A 26256-nucleotide genomic window follows, 5' to 3' on the forward strand; every position below is an offset into this window, starting at 1 on the left:
TAGTTTTTATTTGAAGATATTCCTTTTTCCACTATAGGTCCCTTAGTGCTTTGAATGTCAGCTTGCAGTTTCTACAGAAAGAGTGTTTCAGAACTCCTCAATCAAAAGTAAGGTTCAACTCTGTTAGTTGAGTGCACTGATCAGAAAGAAGTTTCACAGAATGCTTCTGTGTAGTTTTTATTTGAAGTTATTCCTTTTTCCACTATAGGTCCCTTAGTGCTTTGAATGTCGGCTTGCAGTTTCTACAGAAAGAGTGTTTCAGAACTCCTCAATCAAAAGTAAGGTTCAACTCTGTTAGTTGAATGCACTGATCAGAAAGAAGTTTCACAGAATGCTTCTGTGTAGTTTTTGTATGAAGATATTCCTTTTTCCACTATAGGCCCCTTAGCGCTCCGAATGTCCGCTTGCAGTTTCTACAGAAAGAGTGTTGGAGAACTGCTAAATCTAAAGTAACGTTCAACTCTCTAAGTTGAATGCACTGATCAGAAAGAAGTTTCACAGAATGCTTCTGTGTGGTTTTTATTTGAAGATATTTTTTTTTCCACTATAGGCCCCTTAGCGCTCCGAATGTCCATTTGCAGTTTCTAGAGAAAGAGTGTTTCAGAACTCCTCAAACAAAAGCAACGTTGAACTCTTTTATTTGAATGCACAGAATGGAAAGAAGTTTCACAAAATGCTTCTGTGTGGTTTTAATTTGAAGGTATTCCTTTTTCCACTGCAGGCCCCTTAGCGCTCCGAATGTCGGCTTCCATTTTTTACAGAAAGAGGGTTTCAGAATTCCTCAATCTATAGTAAGGTTCAACTCTGTTAATTGAATGGACAGATGAGGAAGAAGTTTCACAGAATTCTTCTGTGTTGTCTTTATTTGAGGATATTCCTTTTTCCACTATATTTCCCTTAGCGCTCCGAATGTCCACTTGCAGTTTCTACAGAAAGAGTGTTGCAGAACTCCTCAATCAAAAGTAAGGTTCAACTCTGTTAGTTGAATGCACAGATCAGAAAGAAGATTCAGAGAATGCTTCTGTGTAGTTTTTATTTGAAGATATTCCCTGTTCCGCCATAGGCCCCTTAGTAAGGTTCAACTCTGTTAGTTGAATGCACAGATCAGAATGTAGTTTCACAGAAAGTTTCAGTGTAGTATTTATTTGAACATACTCCCTTTTCCACTATAGGCCCCTTAGTTCTCGGAATTTTCAATTTCAGTTTTTACAGAAAGCGTGTTTCAGAACTCTTCAATCGAAAGTAATGTTCAACTCTGCTAGTTGAATGCACGGATCAGAAAGAAGTTTCACAGAATGCCTCTGCGTAGTTTTTAATTGAAGATATTCCTTTTTCCACTATCGGCCACTTAGTGCTGCGAATGTCCACTTGCATTTTCTACAGAAAGAGTGTTTCCGAACTCCCCTATCAAAAGTCAGGTTCAATTCTGTAATTTGAATACACAGATCAGGAAGAAGTTTCACAGAATGAATCTATGTAGTTTTCAGTTGAAGATACACCTTTTTCCACAGTAGGCCCCTTTGCGCTCCGAATTTCCACTTGCAGTCTCTACTGAAAGAGTGTTTCAGAACTCTTCAATCAAAAGTAAGGTTCAACTCTGTTAGTTGAATGCACAGATCAGAAAGGAGTTTCACAGAATGCTTCTGCGTAGTTTTTAATTGAAGATATTCCTTTTTCCACTACAGGCCCCTTAGTGCTCCGAATGTCCACTTGCATTTTCTACAGAAAGAGTGTTTCCGAACTCCTCTATCAAAAGTCAGGTTCATTTCTGTAATTTGAATACACAGATCAGAAAGAAGTTTCACAGAATGCTTCTGTGTAGTTTTCGGTTGAAGATATTCCTTTTTCCACTGTAGGCCCCTTAGCGCTCCGAATTTCCACTTGCAGTCTCTGCTGAAAGAGTTTTTCAGAGCTCCTCAATCAAAAGTAAGGTTCAACACTGTTAGTTGAGTGCACAGATCAGAAAGTACTTTCACAGAATGTTTCTGTGTAGTTTTTATTTGAAGATACTCCCTTTTCCACTATAGGCCCCATTGTGCTCGGAATTTCACTTTCCGTTTTTACAGAAAGAGAGTTTCAGAACTCCTCAATCAAAAGTAAGGTTCAACTCTGTTAGTTGATTGAACAGATCGGAAAGAAGTTTCACAGAATGTTTCTGTGTAGTTTTTATTTGAAGATATTCCTTTTTCCCCTGTAGGCCCCTTAGCACTCCGAATGTCCGCTTGCAGTTACTACAGAAAGAGTGTTTCAGAACTCCTCAATCAAAAGTAAGGTTCAACTCTGTTAGTTGATTGAAGAGATCGGAAAGAAGTTTCACAGAATGCTTCTGTGTAGTTTTTATTTGAAGATATTCCTTTTTCCCCTGTAGGCCCCTTAGCGCTCCGAATGTCCGCTTGCAGTTACTACAGAAAGAGTGTTTCAGAACTCCTCAATCAAAAGTAAGGTTCAACTCCGTTAGTTGAATGCCCAGATCAGAAAGTAGTTATACAGAATGCTTCTGTGTAGTTTTTACTTGAAGATATTCCCTTTTCCACTATAGGCCCCTTAGTGCTCGGAATATCCACTTGACATTTTTACATAAAGAGTGTTTCAGAACTCCTCAAACAAAAGAAGGTTCAACTCTGTGAGTTGAATGCACAGATCAGAATGTAGTTTCACAGAATGTTTCTGTGTAGTTTTTATTTGAAGATACTCCCTTTTCCACTATATGCCCCTTCTTTCTCGGAACTTCCGCTTTCAGTTTTTAGAGAAAGAGTGTTTCAGAACTCTTCAATCAAAAGTAAGGTTCAACTTTGTTAGTTGAATGCACAGATCAGAAAGAAGTTTCACAGAATGCTTCTGTGTAGTTTTTAATTGAACATATTCCTTTTTCCACTGTAGGCCCCTTAGCGCTCCGAATGTCCACTTGCATTTTCTACAGAAAGAGTGTTTCCGAACTCCTCTATCAAAAGTCAGGTTCAATTCTGTAATTTGAATACACAGATCAGAAAGAAGTTTCACAGAATGCTTCTGTGTACTTTTCAGTTGAAAAGATTCCTTTTTCCACTGTAGGCCCACTAGCGCTCCGAATGTCCACTTGCAGTTTCTACAGAAAGAGTGTTTCAGAGCTCCTCAATCAAAAGTAAGGTTCAACTCTGTTAGTTGAATGCACAGATCAGAAAGTAGTTTCACAGAATGCTTCTGTGTAGTTTTTATATGAAGATATTTCCTTTTCCACTATAGGCCCCTTAGCGCTCGGAATGTCCACTTGTAGTTTTTGCAGAAAGAGGGTTTCAGAACTCGTCAATGAAAAATAAGGTTCAACTCTGTTAGTTGAATACACAGATCAGAAAGAAGTTTCACAGAATGCTTCTGTGTAGTTTTTATTTGAAGATATTCCTTTATCCACTGTGGGCCCCTTAGAGTTTCGAATGTCTGCTTGCATTTTCTACAAAAAGAGTGTTTCAGAACTCCTCCATCAAAAATAAGGTTCAACTCTGTAAGTTGAATTCACAGATCAGAACGGAGTTTCACAGAATGTTTCTCTGTAGCTTTTATTTGAAGATATTCCCTTTTCCACGATAGGCCCCTTAGTGCTCGGGATTTTCACTTTCAGTTTTTACAGAAAGAGTGTTTCAGAACTCCTCAATCAAAAGTAAGGTTTAACTCTGTTAGTTGAATGCACAGATCAGCAAGAAGGTTCACAGAATGCTTCTGTGTAGTTTTTATTTGAAGATATTCCTTTTTCCACTATAGGTCCCTTAGTGCTTTGAATGTCAGCTTGCAGTTTCTACAGAAAGAGTGTTTCAGAACTCCTCAATCAAAAGTAAGGTTCAACTCTGTTAGTTGAATGCTCTGATCTGAAAGAAGTTTCACAGAATGCTTCTGTGTAGTTTTTATTTGAAGATATTCCTTTTTCCACTATAGGTCCCTTAGTGCTTTGAATGTCGGCTTGCAGTTTCTACAGAAAGAGTGTTTCAGAGCTCCTCAATCAAAAGTAAGGTTCAACTCTGTTAGTTGAATGCACTGATCAGAAAGAAGTTTCACAGAATGCTTCTGTGTAGTTTTTATATGAAGATATTCCTTTTTTCACTATAGGACCCTTAGCGCTCCGAATGTCCGCTTGCAGTTTCTACAGAAAGAGTGTTGGAGAACTGCTAAATCTAAAGTAACGTTCAACTCTCTAAGTTGAATGCACTGATCAGAAAGAAGTTTCACAGAATGCCCCTGTGTGGTTTTTATTTGAAGATTTTTTTTTTCCACTATAGGCCCCTTAGCGCTCCGAATGTCCATTTGCAGTTTCTAGAGAAAGAGTGTTTCAGAACTCCTCAAACAAAAGCAACGTTGAACTCTTTTATTTGAATGCACAGAATGGAAAGAAGTTTCACAAAATTCTTCTGTGTGGTTTTAATTTGAAGATATTCCTTTTTCCACTGCAGGCCCCTTAGCGCTCCGAATTTCGGCTTCCATTTTTTACAGAAAGAGGGTTTCAGAATTCCTCAATCTATAGTAACGTTCAACTCTGTTAGTTGAATGGACAGATGAGGAAGAAGTTTCACAGAATTCTTCTGTGTTGTTTTTATTTGAGGATATTACATTTTCCACTATATTTCCCTTAGCGCTCCAAATGTCCACTTGCAGTTTCTACAGAAAGAGTGTTGCAGAACTCCTCAATCAAAAGTAAGGTTCAACTCTGTTATTTGAATGCACAGATCAGAAAGAAGATTCAGAGAATGCTTCTGTGTAGTTTTTATTTGAAGATATTCCCTGTTCCGCCATAGGCCCCTTAGTAAGGTTCAACTCTGTTATTTGAATGCACAGATCAGAATGTAGTTTCACAGAAAGTTTCAGTGTAGTATTTATTTGAACATACTCCCTTTTCCACTATAGGCCCCTTAGTTCTCGGAATTTTCAATTTCAGTTTTTACAGAAAGCGTGTTTCAGAACTCTTCAATCGAAAGTAATGTTCAACTCTGCTAGTTGAATGCACAGATCAGAAAGAAGTTTCACAGAATGCTTCTGCGTAGTTTTTAATTGAAGATAATCCTTTTTCCACTATCGGCCACTTAGTGCTCCGAATGTCCACTTGCATTTTCTACAGAAAGAGTGTTTCCGAACTCCTCTCTCAAAAGTCAGGTTCAATTCTGTAATTTGAATACACAGATCAGAAAGATGTTTCACAGAATGATTCTATGTAGTTTTCAGTTGAAGATACTCCTTTTTCCACAGTAGGCCCCTTTGCGCTCCGAATTTCCACTTGCAGTCCCTACTGAGAGTGTTTCAGAACTCTTCAATCAAAAGTAAGGTTCAACTCTGTTAGTTGAATGCACAGATCAGAAAGATGTTTCACAGAATGCTTCTGCGTAGTTTTTAATTGAAGATATTCCTTTTTCCACTACAGGCCCCTTAGTGCTCCGAATGTCCACTTGCATTTTCTACAGAAAGAGTGTTTCCGAACTCCTCTATCAAAAGTCAGGTTCATTTCCGTAATTTGAATACACAGATCAGAAAGAAGTTTCACAGAATGCTTCTGTGTAGTTTTCGGTTGAAGATATTCCTTTTTCCACTGTAGGCCCCTTAGCGCTCCGAATTTCCACTTGCAGTCTCTACTGAAAGAGTTTTTCAGAGCTCCTCAATTAAAAGTAAGGTTCAACACTGTTAGTTGAGTGCACAGATCAGAAAGTACTTTCACAGAATGTTTCAGTGTAGTTTTTATTTGAAGATACTCCCTTTTCCACAATATTCCCCATTGTGCTCGGAATTTCACTTTCCGTTTTTACAGAAAGAGAGTTTCAGAACTCCTCAATCAAAAGTAAGGTTCAACTCCCTTACTTGAATGAACAGATCAGCAAGAAGTTTCACAGAATGCTTCTGTGTAGTCTTTATTTGAAGATATTTCTTTTTCCACTATAGGCCCCTTAGCGCTTTGAATGTCCGCTTGCAGTTTATACAGAAAGAGTGTTTCAGAACTCCTCAATCAAAAGTAAGGTTCAACTCTGTTAGTTGATTGAACAGATCGGAAAGAAGTTTCACAGAATGCTTCTGTGTAGTTTTTATTTGAAGATATTCCTTTTTCCCCTGTAGGCCCCTTAGCGCACCGAATGTCCGCTTGCAGTTACTACAGAAAGAGTGTTTCAGAACTCCTCAATCAAAAGTAAGGTTCAACTCCTTTAGTTGAATGCCCAGATCAGAAAGAAGTTATACAGAATGCTTCTGTGTAGTTTTTATTTGAAGATATTCCCTGTTCCACTATAGGCCCCTTAGTGCTCGGAATATCCACTTGACATTTTTACATAAAGAGTGTTTCAGAACTCCTCAAACAAAAGTAAGGTTCAACTCTGTGAGTTGAATGCACAGATCAGAATGTAGTTTTACAGAATGTTTCTGTGTAGTTTTTATTTGAAGATACTCCCTTTTCCACTATAGGCCCCTTCTTTCTCGGAATTTCCGCTTTCAGTTTTTAGAGAAAGAGTGTTTCAGAACTCTTCAATCAAAAGTAAGGTTCAACTTTGTTAGTTGAATGCACAGATCAGAAAGAAGTTTCACAGAATGCTTCTGTGTAGTTTTTAATTGAACATATTCCTTTTTCCACTGTAGGCCCCTTAGCGCTCCGAATGTCCACTTGCATTTTCTACAGAAAGAGTGTTTCCGAACTCCTCTATCAAAAGTCAGGTTCAATTCTGTAATTTGAATACACAGATCAGAAAGAAGTTTCACAGAATGCTTCTGTGTACTTTTCAGTTGAAAAGATTCCTTTTTCCACTGTAGGCCCACTAGCGCTCCGAATGTCCACTTGCAGTTTCTACAGAAAGAGTGTTTCAGAGCTCCTCAATCAAAAGTAAGGTTCAACTCTGTTAGTTGAATGCACAGATCAGAAAGTAGTTTCACAGAATGCTTCTGTGTAGTTTTTATATGAAGATATTTCCTTTTCCACTATAGGCCCCTTAGCGCTCGGAATGTCCACTTGTAGTTTTTGCAGAAAGAGGGTTTCAGAACTCGTCAATGAAAAATAAGGTTCAACTCTGTTAGTTGAATACACAGATCAGAAAGAAGTTTCACAGAATGCTTCTGTGTAGTTTTTATTTGAAGATATTCCTTTATCCACTATGGGCCCCTTAGAGTTTCGAATGTCTGCTTGCATTTTCTACAAAAAGAGTGTTTCAGAACTCCTCCATCAAAAATAAAGTTCAACTCTGTAAGTTGAATGCACAGATCAGAACGGAGTTTCACAGAATGTTTCTCTGTAGCTTTTATTTGAAGATATTCCCTTTTCCACGATAGGCCCCTTAGTGCTCGGAATTTTCACTTTCAGTTTTTACAGAAAGAGTGTTTCAGAACTCCTCAATCCAAAGCAAGGTTTAACTCTGTTAGTTGAATGCACAGATCAGCAAGAAGGTTCACAGAATGCTTCTGTGCAGTTTTTATTTGAAGATATTCCTTTTTCCACTATAGGTCCCTTAGTGCTTTGAATGTCAGCTTGCAGTTTCTACAGAAAGAGTGTTTCAGAACTCCTCAATCAAAAGTAAGGTTCAACTCTGTTAGTTGAATGCACTGATCAGAAAGAAGTTTCACAGAATGCTTCTGTGTAGTTTTTATTTGAAGATATTCCTTTTTCCACTATAGGTCCCTTAGTGCTTTGAATGTCGGCTTGCAGTTTCTACAGAAAGAGTGTTTCAGAACTCCTCAATCAAAATTAAGGTTCAACTCTGTTAGTTGAATGCACTGATCAGAAAGAAGTTTCACAGAATGCTTCTGTGTAGTTTTTGTATGAAGATATTCCTTTTTCCACTATAGGCCCCTTAGCGCTCCGAATGTCCGCTTGCAGTTTCTACAGAAAGAGTGTTGGAGAACTGCTAAATCTAAAGTAACGTTCAACTCTCTAAGTTGAATGCACTGATCAGAAAGAAGTTTCACAGAATGCTTCTGTGTGGTTTTTATTTGAAGATTTTTTTTTTCCACTATAGGCCCCTTAGCGCTCCGAATGTCCATTTGCAGTTTCTAGAGAAAGAGTGTTTCAGAACTCCTCAAACAAAAGCAACGTTGAACTCTTTTATTTGAATGCACAGAATGGAAACAAGTTTCACAAAATGCTTCTGTGTGGTTTTAATTTGAAGATATTCCTTTTTCCACTGCAGGCCCCTTGGCGCTCCGAATGTCGGCTTCCATTTTTTACAGAAAGAGGGTTTCAGAATTCCTCAATCTATAGTAAGGTTCAACTCTGTTAATTGAATGGACAGATGAGGAAGAAGTTTCACAGTATTCTTCTGTGTTGTCTTTATTTGAGGATATTACTTTTTCCACTATATTTCCCTTAGCGCTCCGAATGTCCACTTGCAGTTTCTACAGAAAGAGTGTTGCAGAACTCCTCAATCAAAAGTAATGTTCAACGCTGTTATTTGAATGCACAGATCAGAAAGAAGATTCAGAGAATGCTTCTGTGTAGTTTTTATTTGAAGATATTCCCTGTTCCGCCATAGGCCCCTTAGTAAGGTTCAACTCTGTTAGTTGAATGCACAGATCAGAATGTAGTTTCACAGAAAGTTTCAGTGTAGTATTTATTTGAACATACTCCCTTTTCCACTATAGGCCCCTTAGTTCTCGGAATTTTCAATTTCAGTTTTTACAGAAAGCGTGTTTCAGAACTCTTCAATCGAAAGTAATGTTCAACTCTGCTAGTTGAATGCACAGATCAGAAAGAAGTTTCACAGAATGCTTCTGCGTAGTTTATAATTGAAGATATTCCTTTTTCCACTATCGGCCACTTAGTGCTGCGAATGTCTACTTGCATTTTCTACAGAAAGAGTGTTTCCGAACTCCCCTATCAAAAGTCAGGTTCAATTCTAAAATTTGAATACACAGATCAGAAAGAAGTTTCACAGAATGAGTCTATGTAGTTTTCAGTTGAAGATACTCCTTTTTCCACAGTAGGCCCCTTTGCGCTCCGAATTTCCACTTGCAGTCTCTACTGAAAGAGTGTTTCAGAACTCTTCAATCAAAAGTAAGGTTCAACTCTGTTAGTTGAATGCACAGATCAGAAAGGAGTTTCACAGAATGCTTCTGCGTAGTTTTTAATTGAAGATATTCCTTTTTCCACTACAGGCCCTTTAGTGCTCCGAATGTCCACTTGCATTTTCTACAGAAAGAGTGTTTCCGAACTCCTCTATCAAAAATCAGGTTCATTTCTGTAATTTGAATACACAGATCAGAAAGAAGTTTCACAGAATGCTTCTGTGTAGTTTTCGGTTGAAGATATTCCTTTTTCCACTGTAGGCCTCTTAGCGCTCCGAATTTCCACTTGCAGTCTCTACTGAAAGAGTTTTTCAGAGCTCCTCAATCAAAAGTAAAGTTCAACACTGTTAGTTGAGTGCACAGATCAGAAAGTACTTCCACAGAATGTTTCTGTGTAGTTTTTATTTGAAGATACTCCCTTTTCCACTGTAGGCCCCATTGTGCTCGGAATTTCACTTTCCGTTTTTACAGAAAGAGAGTTTCAGAACTCCTCAATCAAAAGTAAGGTTCAACTCCCTTACTTGAATGAACAGATCAGCAAGAAGTTTCACAGAATGCTTCTGTGTAGTCTTTATTTGAAGATATTCCTTTTTCCACTATAGGCCCCTTAGGGCTTTGAATGTCCGCTTGCAGTTTCTACAGAAAGTGTGTTTCAGAACTCCTCAATCAAAAGTAAGGTTCAACTCTGTTAGTTGATTGAACAGATCGGAAAGAAGTTTCACAGAATGCTTCTGTGTAGTTTTTATTTGAAGATATTCCTTTTTCCCCTGTAGGCCCCTTAGCACTCCGAATGTCCGCTTGCAGTTACTACAGAAAGAGTGTTTCAGAACTCCTCAATCAAAAGTAAGGTTCAACTCTGTTAGTTGATTGAAGAGATCGGAAAGAAGTTTCACAGAATGCTTCTGTGCAGTTTTTATTTGAAGATATACCTTTTTCCCCTGTAGGCCCCTTAGCGCACCGAATGTCCGCTTGCAGTTACTACAGAAAGAGTGTTTCAGAACTCCTCAATCAAAAGTAAGGTTCAACTCCGTTAGTTGAATGCCCAGATCAGAAAGAAGTTATACAGAATGCTTCTGTGTAGTTTTTATTTGAAGATATTCCCTGTTCCACTATAGGCCCCTTAGTGCTCGGAATATCCACTTGACAATTTTACATAAAGAGTGTTTCAGAACTCCTCAAACAAAAGTAAGGTTCAACTCTGTGAGTTGAATGCACAGATCAGAATGTAGTTTCACAGAATGTTTCTGTGTAGTTTTTATTTGAAGATACTCCCTTTTCCACTATAGGCCCCTTCTTTCTCGGAATTTCCGCTTTCAGTTTTTAGAGAAAGAGTGTTTCAGAACTCTTCAATCAAAAGTAAGGTTCAACTTTGTTAGTTGAATGCACAGATCAGAAAGAAGTTTCACAGAATGCTTCTGTGTAGTTTTTAATTGAACATATTCCTTTTTCCACTGTAGGCCCCTTAGCGCTCCGAATGTCCACTTGCATTTTCTACAGAAAGAGTGTTTCCGAACTCCTCTATCAAAAGTCAGGTTCAATTCTGTAATTTGAATACACAGATCAGAAAGAAGTTTCACAGAATGCTTCTGTGTACTTTTCAGTTGAAAAGATTCCTTTTTCCACTGTAGGCCCACTAGCGCTCCGAATGTCCACTTGCAGTTTCTACAGAAAGAATGTTTCAGAGCTCCTCAATCAAAAGTAAGGTTCAACTCTGTTAGTTGAATGCACAGATCAGAAAGTAGTTTCACAGAATGCTTCTGTGTAGTTTTTATATGAAGATATTTCCTTTTCCACTATAGGCCCCTTAGCGCTCGGAATGTCCACTTGTAGTATTTGCAGAAAGAGGGTTTCAGAACTCGTCAATGAAAAATAAGGTTCAACTCTGTTAGTTGAATACACAGATCAGAAAGAAGTTTCACAGAATGCTTCTGTGTAGTTTTTATTTGAAGATATTCCTTTATCCACTATGGGCCCCTTAGAGTTTCGAATGTCTGCTTGCATTTTCTACAAAAAGAGTGTTTCAGAACTCCTCCATCGAAAATAAGGTTCAACTCTGTAAGTTGAATTCACAGATCAGAACGGAGTTTCACAGAATGTTTCTCTGTAGCTTTTATTTGAAGATATTCCCTTTTCCACGATAGGCCCCTTAGTGCTCGGGATTTTCACTTTCAGTTTTTACAGAAAGAGTGTTTCAGAACTCCTCAATCAAAAGTAAGGTTTAACTCTGTTAGTTGAATGCACAGATCAGCAAGAAGGTTCACAGAATGCTTCTGTGTAGTTTTTATTTGAAGATATTCCTTTTTCCACTATAGGTCCCTTAGTGCTTTGAATGTCGGCTTGCAGTTTCTACAGAAAGAGTGATTCAGAACTCCTCAATCCAAAGTAAGGTTCAACTCTGTTAGTTGAATGCACTGATCAGAAAGAAGTTTCACAGAATGCTTCTGTGTAGTTTTTATTTGAAGATATTCCTTTTTCCACTATAGGTCCCTTAGTGCTTTGAATGTCGGCTTGCAGTTTCTACAGAAAGAGTGCTTCAGAACTCCTCAATCAAAAGTAAGGTTCAACTCTGTTAGTTGAATGCACTGATCAGAAAGAAGTTTCACAAAATGCTTCTGTGTAGTTTTTATATGAAGATATTCCTTTTTCCACTATAGGCCCCTTAGCGCTCCGAATGTCCGCTTGCAGTTTCTACAGAAAGAGTGTTGGAGAACTGCTAAATCTAAAGTAACGTTCAACTCTCTAAGTTGAATGCACTGATCAGAAAGAAGTTTCACAGAATGCTTCTGTGTGGTTTTTATTTGAAGATATTTTTTTTTCCACTATAGGCCCCTTAGCGCTCCGAATGTCCATTTGCAGTTTCTAGAGAAAGAGTGTTTCAGAACTCCTCAAACAAAAGCAACGTTGAACTCTTTTATTTGAATGCACAGAATGGAAAGAAGTTTCACAAAATGCTTCTGTGTGGTTTTAATTTGAAGATATTCCTTTTTCCACTGCAGGCCCCTTAGCGCTCCGAATGTCGGCTTCCATTTTTTACAGAAAGAGGGTTTCAGAATTCCTCAATCTATAGTAAGGTTCAACTCTGTTAGTTGAATGGACAGATGAGGAAGAAGTTTCACAGAATTCTTCTGTGTTGTTTTTATTTGAGGATATTACTTTTTCCACTATATTTCCCTTAGCGCTCCGAATGTCCACTTGCAGTTTCTGCAGAAAGAGTGTTGCAGAACTCCTCAATCAAAAGTAAGGTTCATCTCGGTTAGTTGAATGCACAGATCAGAAAGAAGATTCAGAGAATGCTTCTGTGTAGTTTTTATTTGAAGATATTCCCTGTTCCGCCATAGGCCCCTTAGTAAGGTTCAACTCTGTTAGTTGAATGCACAGATCAGAATGCAGTTTCACAGAAAGTTTCAGTGTTGTATTTATATGAACATACTCCCTTTTCCACTATAGGCCCCTTAGTTCTCGGAATTTTCAATTTCAGTTTTTACAGAAAGCGTGTTTCAGAACTCTTCAATCAAAAGTAATGTTCAACTCTGTTAGTTGAATGCACAGATCAGAATGTAGTTTCACAGAAAGTTTCAGTGTAGTATTTATTTGAACATACTCCCTTTTCCACTATAGGCCCCTTAGTTCTCGGAATTTTCAATTTCAGTTATTACAGAAAGCGTGTTTCAGAACTCTTCAATCGAAAGTAATGTTCAACTCTGCTAGTTGAATGCACAGATCGGAAAGAAGTTTCACAGAATGCTTCTGCGTAGTTTTTAATTGAAGATATTCCTTTTTCCACTATCGGCCACATAGTGCTCCGAATGTCCACTTGCATTTTCTACAGAAAGAGTGTTTCCGAACTCCTCTCTCAAAAGTCAGGTTCAATTCTGTAATTTGAATACACAGATCAGAAAGAAGTTTCACAGAATGATTCTATGTAGTTTTCAGTTGAAGATACTCCTTTTTCCACAGTAGGCCCCTTTGCGCTCCGAATTTCCACTTGCAGTCTCTACTGAAAGAGTGTTTCAGAACTCTTCAATCAAAAGTAAGGTTCAAATCTGTTAGTTGAATGCACAGATCAGAAAGATGTTTCACAGAATGCTTCTGCGTAGTTTTTAATTGAAGATATTCCTTTTTCCACTACAGGCCCTTTAGTGCTCCGAATGTCCACTTGCATTTTCTACAGAAAGAGTGTTTCCGAACTCCTCTATCAAAAGTCAGGTTCATTTCCGTAATTTGAATACACAGATCAGAAAGAAGTTTCACAGAATGCTTCTGTGTAGTTTTCGGTTGAAGATATTCCTTTTTCCACTGTAGGCCCCTTAGCGCTCCGAATTTCCACTTGCAGTCTCTACTGAAAGAGTTTTTCAGAGCTCCTCAATTAAAAGTAAGGTTCAACACTGTAAGTTGAGTGCACAGATCAGAAAGTACTTTCACAGAATGTTTCTGTGTAGTTTTTATTTGAAGATACTCCCTTTTCCACTATAGGCCCCATTGTGCTCGGAATTTCACTTTCCGTTTTTACAGAAAGAGAGTTTCAGAACTCCTCAATCAAAAGTAAGGTTCAACTCCCTTACTTGAATGAACAGATCAGCAAGAAGTTTCACAGAATGCTTCTGTGTAGTCTTTATTTGAAGATATTTCTTTTTCCACTATAGGCCCCTTAGCGCTTTGAATGTCCGCTTGCAGTTTATACAGAAAGAGTGTTTCAGAACTCCTCAATCAAAAGTAAGGTTCAACTCTGTTAGTTGATTGAACAGATCGGAAAGAAGTTTCACAGAATGCTTCTGTGTAGTTTTTATTTGAAGATATTCCTTTTTCCCCTGTAGGCCCCTTAGCGCACCGAATGTCCGCTTGCAGTTACTACAGAAAGAGTGTTTCAGAACTCCTCAATCAAAAGTAAGGTTCAACTCCATTAGTTGAATGCCCAGATCAGAAAGAAGTTATACACAATGCTTCTGTGTAGTTTTTATTTGAAGATATTCCCTGTTCCACTATAGGCCCCTTAGTGCTCGGAATATCCACTTGACATTTTTACATAAAGAGTGTTTCAGAACTCCTCAAACAAAAGTAAGGTTCAACTCTGTGAGTTGAATGCACAGATCAGAATGTAGTTTTACAGAATGTTTCTGTGTAGTTTTTATTTGAAGATACTCCCTTTTCCACTATAGGCCCCTTCTTTCTCGGAACTTCCGCTTTCAGTTTTTAGAGAAAGAGTGTTTCAGAACTCTTCAATCAAAAGTAAGGTTCAACTTTGTTAGTTGAATGCACAGATCAGAAAGAAGTTTCACAGAATGCTTCTGTGTAGTTTTTAATTGAACATATTCCTTTTTCCACTGTAGGCCCCTTAGCGCTCCGAATGTCCACTTGCATTTTCTACAGAAAGAGTGTTTCCGAACTCCTCTATCAAAAGTCAGGTTCAATTCTGTAATTTGAATACACAGATCAGAAAGAAGTTTCACAGAATGCTTCTGTGTACTTTTCAGTTGAAAAGATTCCTTTTTCCACTGTAGGCCCACTAGCGCTCCGAATGTCCACTTGCAGTTTCTACAGAAAGAGTGTTTCAGAGCTCCTCAATCAAAAGTAAGGTTCAACTCTGTTAGTTGAATGCACAGATCAGAAAGTAGTTTCACAGAATGCTTCTGTGTAGTTTTTATATGAAGATATTTCCTTTTCCACTATAGGCCCCTTAGCGCTCGGAATGTCCACTTGTAGTTTTTGCAGAAAGAGGGTTTCAGAACTCGTCAATGAAAAATAAGGTTCAACTCTGTTAGTTGAATACACAGATCAGAAAGAAGTTTCACAGAATGCTTCTGTGTAGTTTTTATTTGAAGATATTCCTTTATCCACTATGGGCCCCTTAGAGTTTCGAATGTCTGCTTGCATTTTCTACAAAAAGAGTGTTTCAGAACTCCTCCATCAAAAATAAGGTTCAACTCTGTAAGTTGAATTCACAGATCAGAACGGAGTTTCACAGAATGTTTCTCTGTAGCTTTTATTTGAAGATATTCCCTTTTCCACGATAGGCCCCTTAGTGCTCGGAATTTTCACTTTCAGTTTTTACAGAAAGAGTGTTTCAGAACTCCTCAATCAAAAGTAAGGTTTAACTCTGTTAGTTGAATGCACAGATCAGCAAGAAGGTTCACAGAATGCTTCTGTGCAGTTTTTATTTGAAGATATTCCTTTTTCCACTATAGGTCCCTTAGTGCTTTGAATGTCAGCTTGCAGTTTCTACAGAAAGAGTGTTTCAGAACTCCTCAATCAAAAGTAAGGTTCAACTCTGTTAGTTGAATGCACTGATCAGAAAGAAGTTTCACAGAATGCTTCTGTGTAGTTTTTATTTGAAGATATTCCTTTTTCCACTATAGGTCCCTTAGTGCTTTGAATGTCGGCTTGCACTTTCTACAGAAAGAGTGTTTCAGAACTCCTCAATCAAAAGTAAGCTTCAACTCTGTTAGTTGAATGCACTGATCAGAAAGAAGTTTCACAGAATGCTTCTGTGTAGTTTTTGTATGAAGATATTCCTTTTTCCACTATAGGCCCCTTAGCGCTCCGAATGTCCGCTTGCAGTTTCTACAGAAAGAGTGTTGGAGAACTGCTAAATCTAAAGTAACGTTCAACTCTCTAAGTTGAATGCACTGATCAGAAAGAAGTTTCACAGAATGCTTCTGTGTGGTTTTTATTTGAAGATTTTTTTTTTCCAGTATAGGCCCCTCAGCGCTCCGAATGTCCATTTACAGTTTCTAGAGAAAGAGTGTTTGAGAACTCCTCAAACAAAAGCAACGTTGAACTCTTTTATTTGAATGCACAGAATGGAAAGAAGTTTCACAAAATGCTTCTGTGTGGTTTTAATTTGAAGATATTCCTTTTTCCACTGCAGGCCCCTTAGCGCTCCGAATGTCGGCTTCCATTTTTTACAGAAAGAGGGTTTCAGAATTCCTCAATCTATAGTAAGGTTCAACTCTGTTAATTGAATGGACAGATGAGGAAGAAGTTTCACAGAATTCTTCTGTGTTGTGTTTATTTGAGGATATTACTTTTTCCACTATATTTCCCTTAGCGCTCCGAATGTCCACTTGCAGTTTCTACAGAAAGAGTGTTGCAGAACTCCTCCATCAAAAGTAAGGTTCAACTCTGTTATTTGAATGCACAGATCAGAAAGAAGATTCAGAGAATGCTTCTGTGTAGTTTTTATTTGAAGATATTCCCTGTTCCGCCATAGGCCCCTTAGTAAGGTTCAACTCTGTTAGTTGAATGCACAGATCAGAATGTAGTTTCACAGAAAGTTTCAGTGTAGTATTTATTTGAACATACTCCCTTTTCCACTATAGGCCCCTTAGTTCTCGGAATTTTCAATTTCAGTTTTTACAGAAAGCGTGTTTCAGAACTCTTCAATCGAAAGTAATGTTCAACTCTGCTAGTTGAATGCACAGATCAGAAAGAAGTTTCACAGAATGCTTCTGCGTAGTTTTTAATTGAAGATATTCCTTTTTCCACTATCGGCCACTTAGTGCTGCGAATGTCCACTTGCATTTTCTACAGAAAGAGTGTTTCCGAACTCCCCTATCAAAAGTCAGGTTCAATTCTGTAATTTGAATACACAGATCAGAAAGAAGTTTCACAGAATGAGTCTATGTAGTTTTCAGTTGAAGATACTCCTTTTTCCACAGTAGGCCCCTTTGCGCTCCGAATTTCCACTTGAAGTCTCTACTGAAAGAGTGTTTCAGAACTCTTCAATCAAAAGTAAGGTTCAACTCTGTTAGTTGAATGCACAGATCAGAAAGGAGTTTCACAGAATGCTTCTGCGTAGTTTTTAATTGAAGATATTCCTTTTTCCACTACAGGCCCCTTAGTGCTCCGAATGTCCACTTGCATTTTCTACAGAAAGAGTGTTTCCGAACTCCTCTATCAAAAGTCAGGTTCATTTCTGTAATTTGAATACACAGATCAGAAAGAAGTTTCACAGAATGCTTCTGTGTAGTTTTCGGTTGAAGATATTCCTTTTTCCACTGTAGGCCCCTTAGCGCTCCGAATTTCCACTTGCAGTCTCTACTGAAAGAGTTTTTCAGAGCTCCTCAATCAAAAGTAAGGTTCAACACTGTTAGTTGAGTGCACAGATCAGAAAGTACTTCCACAGAATGTTTCTGTGTAGGTTTTATTTGAAGATACTCCCTTTTCCACTATAGGCCCCATTGTGCTCGGAATTTCACTTTCCGTTTTTACAGAAAGAGAGTTTCAGAACTCCTCAATCAAAAGTAAGGTTCAACTCCCTTACTTGAATGAACAGATCAGCAAGAAGTTTCACAGAATGCTTCTGTGTAGTCTTTATTTGAAGATATTCCTTTTTCCACTATAGGCCCCTTAGGGCTTTGAATGTCCGCTTGCAGTTTCTACAGAAAGTGTGTTTCAGAACACCTCAATCAAAAGTAAGGTTCAACTCTGTTAGTTGATTGAACAGATCGGAAAGAAGTTTCACAGAATGCTTCTGTGTAGTTTTTATTTGAAGATATTCCTTTTTCCCCTGTAGGCCCCTTAGCACTCCGAATGTCCGCTTGCAGTTACTACAGAAAGAGTGTTTCAGAACTCCTCAATCAAAAGTAAGGTTCAAATCTGTTAGTTGATTGAAGAGATCGGAAAGAAGTTTCACAGAATGCTTCTGTGCAGTTTTTATTTGAAGATATTCCTTTTTCCCCTGTAGGCCCCTTAGCGCACCGAATGTCCGCTTGCAGTTACTACAGAAAGAGTGTTTCAGAACTCCTCAAACAAATGTAAGGTTCAACTCTGTGAGTTGAATGCACAGATCAGAATGTAGTTTCACAGAATGTTTCTGTGTAGTTTTTATTTGAAGATACTCCCATTTCCACTATAGGCCCCTTCTTTCTCGGAATTTCCGCTTTCAGTTTTTAGAGAAAGAGTGTTTCAGAACTCTTCAATCAAAAGTAAGGTTCAACTTTGTTAGTTGAATGCACAGATCAGAAAGAAGTTTCACAGAATGCTTCTGTGTAGTTTTTAATTGAACATATTCCTTTTTCCACTGTAGGCCCCTTAGCGCTCCGAATGTCCACTTGCATTTTCTACAGAAAGAGTGTTTCCGAACTCCTCTATCAAAAGTCAGGTTCAATTCTGTAATTTGAATACACAGATCAGAAAGAAGTTTCACAGAATGCTTCTGTGTACTTTTCAGTTGAAAAGATTCCTTTTTCCACTGTAGGCCCACTAGCGCTCCGAATGTCCACTTGCAGTTTCTACAGAAAGAGTGTTTCAGAGCTCCTCAATCAAAAGTAAGGTTCAACTCTGTTAGTTGAATGCACAGATCAGAAAGTAGTTTCACAGAATCCTTCTGTGTAGTATTAATATGAAGATATTTCCTTTTCCACTATAGGCCCCTTAGCGCTCGGAATGTCCACTTGTAGTTTTTGCAGAAAGAGGGTTTCAGAACTCGTCAATGAAAAATAAGGTTCAACTCTGTTAGTTGAATACACAGATCAGAAAGAAGTTTCACAGAATGCTTCTGTGTAGTTTTTATTTGAAGATATTCCTTTATCCACTATGGGCCCCTTAGAGTTTCGAATGTCTGCTTGCATTTTCTACAAAAAGAGTGTTTCAGAACTCCTCCATCAAAAATAAGGTTCAACTCTGTAAGTTGAATTCACAGATCAGAACGGAGTTTCACAGAATGTTTCTCTGTAGCTTTTATTTGAAGATATTCCCTTTTCCACGATAGGCCCCTTAGTGCTCGGGATTTTCACTTTCAGTTTTTACAGAAAGAGTTTTCAGAACTCCTCAATCAAAAGTAAGGTTTAACTCTGTTAGTTGAATGCACAGATCAGCAAGAAGGTTCACAGAATGCTTCTGTGTAGTTTTTATTTGAAGATATTCCTTTTTCCACTATAGGTCCCTTAGTGCTTTGAATGTCGGCTTGCAGTTTCTACAGAAAGAGTGTTTCGGAACTCCTCAATCCAAAGTAAGGTTCAACTCTGTTAGTTGAATGCACTGATCAGAAAGAAGTTTCACAGAATGCTTCTGTGTAGTTTTTATTTGAAGATATTCCTTTTTCCACTATAGGTCCCTTAGTGCTTTGAATGTCGGCTTGCAGTTTCTACAGAAAGAGTGCTTCAGAACTCCTCAATCAAAAGTAAGGTTCAACTCTGTTAGTTGAATGCACTGATCAGAAAGAAGTTTCACAGAATGCTTCTGTGTAGTTTTTATTTGAAGATATTCCTTTTTCCACTATAGGTCCCTTAGTGCTTTGAATGTCGGCTTGCAGTTTCTACAGAAAGAGTGCTTCAGAACTCCTCAATCAAAAGTAAGGTTCAACTCTGTTAGTTGAATGCACTGATCAGAAAGAAGTTTCACAGAATGCTTCTGTGTAGTTTTTATATGAAGATATTCCTTTTTCCACTATAGGCCCCTTAGCGCTCCGAATGTCCGCTTGCAGTTTCTACAGAAAGAGTGTTGGAGAACTGCTAAATCTAAAGTAACGTTCAACTCTCTAAGTTGAATGCACTGATCAGAAAGAAGTTTCACAGAATGCTTCTGTGTGGTTTTTATTTGAAGATATTTTTTTTTCCACTATAGGCCCCTCAGCGCTCCGAATGTCCATTTGCAGTTTCTAGAGAAAGAGTGTTTCAGAACTCCTCAAACAAAAGCAACGTTGAACTCTTTTATTTGAATGCACAGAATGGAAAGAAGTTTCACAAAATGCTTCTGTGTGGTTTTAATTTGAAGATATTCCTTTTTCCACTGCAGGCCCCTTAGCGCTCCGAATGTCGGCTTCCATTTTTTACAGAAAGAGGTTTTCAGAATTCCTCAATCTATAGTAAGGTTCAACTCTGTTAGTTGAATGCACAGATGAGGAAGAAGTTTCACAGAATTCTTCTGTGTTGTTTTTATTTGAGGATATTACTTTTTCCACTATATTTCCCTTAGCGCTCCGAATGTCCACTTGCAGTTTCTGCAGAAAGAGTGTTGCAGAACTCCTCAATCAAAAGTAAGGTTCAACTCTGTTAGTTGAATGCACAGATCAGAAAGAAGATTCAGAGAATGCTTCTGTGTAGTTTTTATTTGAAGATATTCCCTGTTCCGCCATAGGCCCCTTAGTAAGGTTCAACTCTGTTAGTTGAATGCACAGATCAGAATGCAGTTTCACAGAAAGTTTCAGTGTTGTATTTATATGAACATACTCCCTTTTCCACTATAGGCCCCTTAGTTCTCGGAATTTTCAATTTCAGTTTTTACAGAAAGCGTGTTTCAGAACTCTTCAATGAAAAGTAATGTTCAACTCTGCTAGTTGAATGCACAGATCAGAAAGAAGTTTCACAGAATGCTTCTGCGTAGTTTTTAATTGAAGATATTCCTTTTTCCACTATCGGCCACTTAGTGCTCCGAATGTCCACTTGCATTTTCTACAGAAAGAGTGTTTCCGAACTCCTCTCTCAAAAGTCAGGTTCAATTCTGTAATTTGAATACACAGATCAGAAAGAAGTTTCACAGAATGATTCTGTGTAGTTTTCAGTTGAAGATACTCCTTTTTCCACAGTAGGCCCCTTTGCGCTCCGAATTTCCACTTGCAGTCTCTACTGAAAGAGTTTTTCAGAGCTCCTCAATCAAAAGTAAGGTTCAACACTGTTAGTTGAGTGCACAGATCAGAAAGTACTTTCACAGAATGTTTCTGTGTAGTTTTTATTTGAAGATAGTCCCTTTTCCACTATAGGCCCCATTTTGCACGGAATTTCACCTTCCGTTTTTACAGAAATAGAGTTTCAGAACTCCTCAATCAAAAGTAAGGTTCAACTCCCTTACTTGAATGAACAGATCAGCAAGAAGTTTCACAGAATGCTTCTGTGTAGTCTTTATTTGAAGATATTCCTTTTTCCACTATAGGCCCCTTAGCACTTTGAATGTCCGCTTGCAGTTTATACAGAAAGAGTGTTTCAGAACTCCTCAATCAAAAGTAAGGTTCAACTCTGTTAGTTGATTGAACAGATCGGAAAGAAATTTCACAGAATGCTTCTGTGTAGTTTTTATTTGAAGATATTCCTTTTTCCCCTGTAGGCCCCTTAGCGCACCGAATGTCCGCTTGCAGTTACTACAGAAAGAGTGTTTCAGAACTCCTCAATCAAAAGTAAGGTTCAACTCCGTTAGTTGAATGCCCAGATCAGAAAGAAGTTATACAGAATGCTTCTGTGTAGTTTTTATTTGAAGATATTCCCTGTTCCACTATAGGCCCCTTAGTGCTCGGAATATCCACTTGACATTTTTACATAAAGAGTGTTTCAGAACTCCTCAAACAAAAGTAAGGTTCAACTCTGTGAGTTGAATGCACAGATCAGAATGTAGTTTCACAGAATGTTTCTGTGTAGTTTTTATTTGAAGATACTCCCTTTTCCACTATAGGCCCCTTCTTTCTCGGAATTTCCGCTTTCAGTTTTTAGAGAAAGAGTGTTTCAGAACTCTTCAATCAAAAGTAAGGTTCAACTTTGTTAGTTGAATGCACAGATCAGAAAGAAGTTTCACAGAATGCTTCTGTGTAGTTTTTAATTGAACATATTCCTTTTTCCACTGTAGGCCCCTTAGCGCTCCGAATGTCCACTTGCATTTTCTACAGAAAGAGTGTTTCCGAACTCCTCTATCAAAAGTCAGGTTCAATTCTGTAATTTGAATACACAGATCAGAAAGAAGTTTCACAGAATGCTTCTGTGTACTTTTCAGTTGAAAAGATTCCTTTTTCCACTGTAGGCCCACTAGCGCTCCGAATGTCCACTTGCAGTTTCTACAGAAAGAGTGTTTCAGAGCTCCTCAATCAAAAGTAAGGTTCAACTCTGTTAGTTGAATGCACAGATCAGAAAGTAGTTTCACAGAATGCTTCTGTGTAGTTTTTATATGAAGATATTTCCTTTTCCACTATAGGCCCCTTAGCGCTCGGAATGTCCACTTGTAGTTTTTGCAGAAAGAGGGTTTCAGAACTCGTCAATGAAAAATAAGGTTCAACTCTGTTAGTTGAATACACAGATCAGAAAGAAGTTTCACAGAATGCTTCTGTGTAGTTTTTATTTGAAGATATTCCTTTATCCACTATGGGCCCCTTAGAGTTTCGAATGTCTGCTTGCATTTTCTACAAAAAGAGTGTTTCAGAACTCCTCCATCAAAAATAAGGTTCAACTCTGTAAGTTGAATGCACAGATCAGAACGGAGTTTCACAGAATGTTTCTCTGTAGCTTTTATTTGAAGATATTCCCTTTTCCACGATAGGCCCCTTAGTGCTCGGAATTTTCACTTTCAGTTTTTACAGAAAGAGTGTTTCAGAACTCCTCAATCAAAAGCAAGGTTTAACTCTGTTAGTTGAATGCACAGATCAGCAAGAAGGTTCACAGAATGCTTCTGTGTAGTTTTTATTTGAAGACATTCCTTTTTCCACTATAGGTCCCTTAGTGCTTTGAATGTCGGCTTGCAGTTTCTACAGAAAGAGTGTTTCAGAACTCCTCAATCCAAAGTAAGGTTCAACTCTGTTAGTTGAATGCACTGATCAGAAAGAAGTTTCACAGAATGCTTCTGTGTAGTTTTTATTTGAAGATATTCCTTTTTCCACTATAGGTCCCTTAGTGCTTTGAATGTCGGCTTGCAGTTTCTACAGAAAGAGTGCTTCAGAACTCCTCAATCAAAAGTAAGGTTCAACTCTGTTAGTTGAATGCACTGATCAGAAAGAAGTTTCACAGAATGCTTCTGTGTAGTTTTTATATGAAGATATTCCTTTTTCCACTATAGGCCCCTTAGCGCTCCGAATGTCCGCTTGCAGTTTCTACAGAAAGAGTGTTGGAGAACTGCTAAATCTAAAGTAACGTTCAACTCTCTAAGTTGAATGCACTGATCAGAAAGAAGTTTCACAGAATGCTTCTGTGTGGTTTTTATTTGAAGATATTTTTTTTTCCACTATAGGCCCCTTAGCGCTCCGAATGTCCATTTGCAGTTTCTAGAGAAAGAGTGTTTCAGAACTCCTCAAACAAAAGCAACGTTGAACTCTTTTATTTGAATGCACAGAATGGAAAGAAGTTTCACAAAATGCTTCTGTGTGGTTTTAATTTGAAGATATTCCTTTTTCCACTGCAGGCCCCTTAGCGCTCCGAATGTCGGCTTCCATTTTTTACAGAAAGAGGGTTTCAGAATTCCTCAATCTATAGTAAGGTTCAACTCTGTTAGTTGAATGGACAGATGAGGAAGAAGTTTCACAGAATTCTTCTGTGTTGTTTTTATTTGAGGATATTACTTTTTCCACTATATTTCCCTTAGCGCTCCGAATGTCCACTTGCAGTTTCTGCAGAAAGAGTGTTGCAGAACTCCTCAATCAAAAGTAAGGTTCAACTCTGTTAGTTGAATGCACAGATCAGAAAGAAGATTCAGAGAATGCTTCTGTGTAGTTTTTATTTGAAGATATTCCCTGTTCCGCCATAGGCCCCTTAGTAAGGTTCAACTCTGTTAGTTGAATGCACAGATCAGAATGCAGTTTCACAGAAAGTTTCAGTGTTGTATTTATATGAACATACTCCCTTTTCCACTATAGGCCCCTTGGTTCTCGGAATTTTCAATTTCAGTTTTTACAGAAAGCGTGTTTCAGAACTCTTCAATGAAAAGTAATGTTCAAATCTGCTAGTTGAATGCACAGATCAGAAAGAAGTTTCACAGAATGCTTCTGCGTAGTTTTTAATTGAAGATATTCCTTTTTCCACTATCGGCCACTTAGTGCTCCGAATGTCCACTTGCATTTTCTACAGAAAGAGTGTTTCCGAACTCCTCTCTCAAAAGTCAGGTTCAATTCTGTAATTTGAATACACAGATCAGAAAGAAGTTTCACAGAATGATTCTGTGTAGTTTTCAGTTGAAGATACTCTTTTTTCCACAGTAGGCCCCTTTGCGCTCCGAATTTCCACTTGCAGTCTCTACTGAAAGAGTTTTTCAGAGCTCCTCAATCAAAAGTAAGGTTCAACACTGTTAGTTGAGTGCACAGATCAGAAAGTACTTTCACAGAATGTTTCTGTGTAGTTTTTATTTGAAGATAGTCCCTTTTCCACTATAGGCCCCATTGTGCACGGAATTTCACCTTCCGTTTTTACAGAAATAGAGTTTCAGAACTCCTCAATCAAAAGTAAGGTTCAACTCCCTTACTTGAATGAACAGATCAGCAAGAAGTTTCACAGAATGCTTCTGTGTAGTCTTTATTTGAAGATATTCCTTTTTCCACTATAGGCCCCTTAGCACTTTGAATGTCCGCTTGCAGTTTATACAGAAAGAGTGTTTCAGAACTCCTCAATCAAAAGTAAGGTTCAACTCTGTTAGTTGATTGAACAGATCGGAAAGAAATTTCACAGAATGCTTCTGTGTAGTTTTTATTTGAAGATATTCCTTTTTCCCCTGTAGGCCCCTTAGCGCACCGAATGTCCGCTTGCAGTTACTACAGAAAGAGTGTTTCAGAACTCCTCAATCAAAAGTAAGGTTCAACTCCGTTAGTTGAATGCCCAGATCAGAAAGAAGTTATACAGAATGCTTCTGTGTAGTTTTTATTTGAAGATATTCCCTGTTCCACTATAGGCCCCTTAGTGCTCGGAATATCCACTTGACATTTTTACATAAAGAGTGTTTCAGAACTCCTCAAACAAAAGTAAGGTTCAACTCTGTGAGTTGAATGCACAGATCAGAATGTAGTTTCACAGAATGTTTCTGTGTAGTTTTTATTTGAAGATACTCCCTTTTCCACTATAGGCCCCTTCTTTCTCGGAATTTCCGCTTTCAGTTTTTAGAGAAAGAGTGTTTCAGAACTCTTCAATCAAAAGTAAGGTTCAACTTTGTTAGTTGAATGCACAGATCAGAAAGAAGTTTCACAGAATGCTTCTGTGTAGTTTTTAATTGAACATATTACTTTTTCCACTGTAGGCCCCTTAGCGCTCCGAATGTCCACTTGCATTTTCTACAGAAAGAGTGTTTCCGAACTCCTCTATCAAAAGTCAGGTTCAATTCTGTAATTTGAATACACAGATCAGAAAGAAGTTTCACAGAATGCTTCTGTGTACTTTTCAGTTGAAAAGATTCCTTTTTCCACTGTAGGCCCACTAGCGCTCCGAATGTCCACTTGCAGTTTCTACAGAAAGAGTGTTTCAGAGCTCCTCAATCAAAAGTAAGGTTCAACTCTGTTAGTTGAATGCACAGATCAGAAAGTAGTTTCACAGAATGCTTCTGTGTAGTTTTTATATGAAGATATTTCCTTTTCCACTATAGGCCCCTTAGCGCTCGGAATGTCCACTTGTAGTTTTTGCAGAAAGAGGGTTTCAGAACTCGTCAATGAAAAATAAGGTTCAACTCTGTTAGTTGAATACACAGATCAGAAAGAAGTTTCACAGAATGCTTCTGTGTAGTTTTTATTTGAAGATATTCCTTTATCCACTATGGGCCCCTTAGAGTTTCGAATGTCTGCTTGCATTTTCTACAAAAAGAGTGTTTCAGAACTCCTCCATCAAAAATAAGGTTCAACTCTGTAAGTTGAATGCACAGATCAGAACGGAGTTTCACAGAATGTTTCTCTGTAGCTTTTATTTGAAGATATTCCCTTTTCCACGATAGGCCCCTTAGTGCTCGGAATTTTCACTTTCAGTTTTTACAGAAAGAGTGTTTCAGAACTCCTCAATCAAAAGTAAGGTTTAACTCTGTTAGTTGAATGCACAGATCAGCAAGAAGGTTCACAGAATGCTTCTGTGCAGTTTTTATTTGAAGATATTCCTTATTCCACTATAAGTCCCTTAGTTCTTTGAATGTCGGCTTGCAGTTTCTACAGAAAGAGTGTTTCAGAACTCCTCAATCAAAAGTAGGGTTCAACTCTGTTAGTTGAATGCACTGATCAGAAAGAAGTTTCACAGAATGCTTCTGTGTAGTTTTTATTTGAAGATATTCCTTTTTCCACTATAGGTCCCTTAGTGCTTTGAATGTCGGCTTGCAGTTTCTACAGAAAGAGTGTTTCAGAACTCCTCAATCAAAAGTAAGGTTCAACTCTGTTAGTTGAATGCACTGATCAGAAAGAAGTTTCACAGAATGCTTCTGTGTAGTTTTTGTATGAAGATATTCCTTTTTCCACTATAGGCCCCTTAGCGCTCCGAATGTCCGCTTGCAGTTTCTACAGAAAGAGTGTTGGAGAACTGCTAAATCTAAAGTAACGTTCAACTCTCTAAGTTGAATGCACTGATCAGAAAGAAGTTTCACAGAATGCTTCTGTGTGGTTTTTATTTGAAGATATTTTTTTTT

Source organism: Symphalangus syndactylus, chromosome 20, assembly GCF_028878055.3.
Source record: "Symphalangus syndactylus isolate Jambi chromosome 20, NHGRI_mSymSyn1-v2.1_pri, whole genome shotgun sequence".
In the NCBI taxonomy this organism is placed as follows: Eukaryota; Metazoa; Chordata; class Mammalia; order Primates; family Hylobatidae; genus Symphalangus; species Symphalangus syndactylus.